Consider the following 1,931-nt stretch of genomic DNA (forward strand, 5'->3'; position numbering starts at 1 on the left):
TTTCTGAGAACCTGGGCGCGCGCGCGCGCGCGCTCGCGAGGATGGTCTTCAACGAACGAAGAGTAAATTTTGTTAAACGTTCGCGTGGAAAGTAGATATAAACGAGGAGATTGAGAATTTAGGTCAGCGAGCAAAGTAACGTTGAGAGTAAGAGAGAAAGAGAGAAAGAGAGAGAGAGAGAGAGAGAGAGAAAAAGATAGCGCGCGAGCGATTAACCTCTTGATATAAAATAATTAATCTCTTACTCTACGAATTTACTCAAGCGAATGGGTATTAAACTATCCATTCGGTTATAACTTTGGAATAGCTTAGAGCAGTTTATCGCGAGTTTAGGTGTTCATGGTAGCGTATCGTCTGGGGCCAACTTGATTTTATACAACCGCTTAATTAAGCGTTTGCTCGGCTCGATGGAAATTAATTTAATAGGAAAGCCGCTTAAATGGAAGGATTGTTCGATGGCATTTTCTTTATAGATATCTGTATAGTTTTGTTCCTAGGTAGTTTTAAGAGACGCGTAAGCCGAGTCCTGACTTTTTTCATTTTGTTTAGTTTCTTTTCATCGTGTATTTTTCTTCTACCTTTCTTCATTCCTCTCTTTCCTTTTCTTATTTTTCTTTTTACAATTTCACTTTCTTCTCTCTGTCGCAACACGGAAGACTAATTACAAAACCGGCCATTTTTCCATAGCGAATGAAATTATCGACCACCGTTGGTGGTGTTGGTAATGGCGATAGTAGTGTCGTTGACGATGTCGTTCTTGCCAGCGAAATAGTGGTTTAACGAAGTTTATCGTTAGCAACGAGATGATTTCGCGAGTACTATGGCGTTTCTCTAGTCGAAAAATAGGGGAAAGAATTCTTATAATCTATGAACTATCTAACTCGGTGGGACGTTTATAAACGCCCAAAAATCCGATTGACCGCGTTCAGTCTCCTAATCGATTGTAGAAAGATCGTCATTGCGATCTTTACATATGTATATACATGTATCTATGTATACATATGTACATACGTCCATATATAGTTTAGCCACCCTTCAGATTTCCACGTTTGAACTCGGCAAAAGGTGCCATCTGCGAACGTAATGAAAATAATAACTCTGACGCAAATTTTATTGTTTCCGAAACGTCCCTTCGAAGATTGAGATAGGGGAATGCTCGAACAAGTAACACTTTGTCAAAACTCCACGATCGTACAATAAGATTTAACATTCATCGAGTAATTTTCTCTGCTGAAATGAACTCTAACTCGATCTCTCACTACATTCAGTTTAAAGTGTATCATTTTTTTTTTCTTACCTTTCTTTGCTCTCTCTCTCTCTCTCTCTTTTTCTTTCTTTTTTTTACTTTTTCCTTTTTTTCTTTCTTTCATATTTTTTTTTTTCAACGGCACATAAATCAAACGCACCGTCGATGAAAGTAATATAGAAGTATCGAATGTTCTGCGATAAAAATCAGGGGAATCTAAAAAGTCATTCGTTTCGATTTATCGACGATATCCAACGATTATTTATTATTAAATTTTTAATCGTATCAATATATTGAGATTATTGGGATTATTGGTATTATTAAATACTATATATTTCTCATATAACCTATATGTATCGGAACATATGAATACGTAATGGTAATAGAAATATCCATGACGATACTATATTACCTGTCAGTTTAATGTCCACCTATATAAACATAATTAAAACAACGAATTATTACCCACATAGATATTTCGTTCTTCGCATTATTATCACCTCCCGTTCCTATTTCGTATATCGCATACGCTAGATAAAAACATATACGATCGTAGATTAGAAACTATCGCGTGGATTTTTTTAAGTACCTACTTTCGATAAATTTCAAATACGATCTGCGATATGAGAAGTCGGGAGACGCGAAAAGAAAAAAAGAAAGGGGAGAAAAGAAGACGAAAAACGAA

Source organism: Vespula pensylvanica, chromosome 2 (genome assembly GCF_014466175.1).
Source record: "Vespula pensylvanica isolate Volc-1 chromosome 2, ASM1446617v1, whole genome shotgun sequence".
Taxonomy (NCBI): Eukaryota; Metazoa; Arthropoda; class Insecta; order Hymenoptera; family Vespidae; genus Vespula; species Vespula pensylvanica.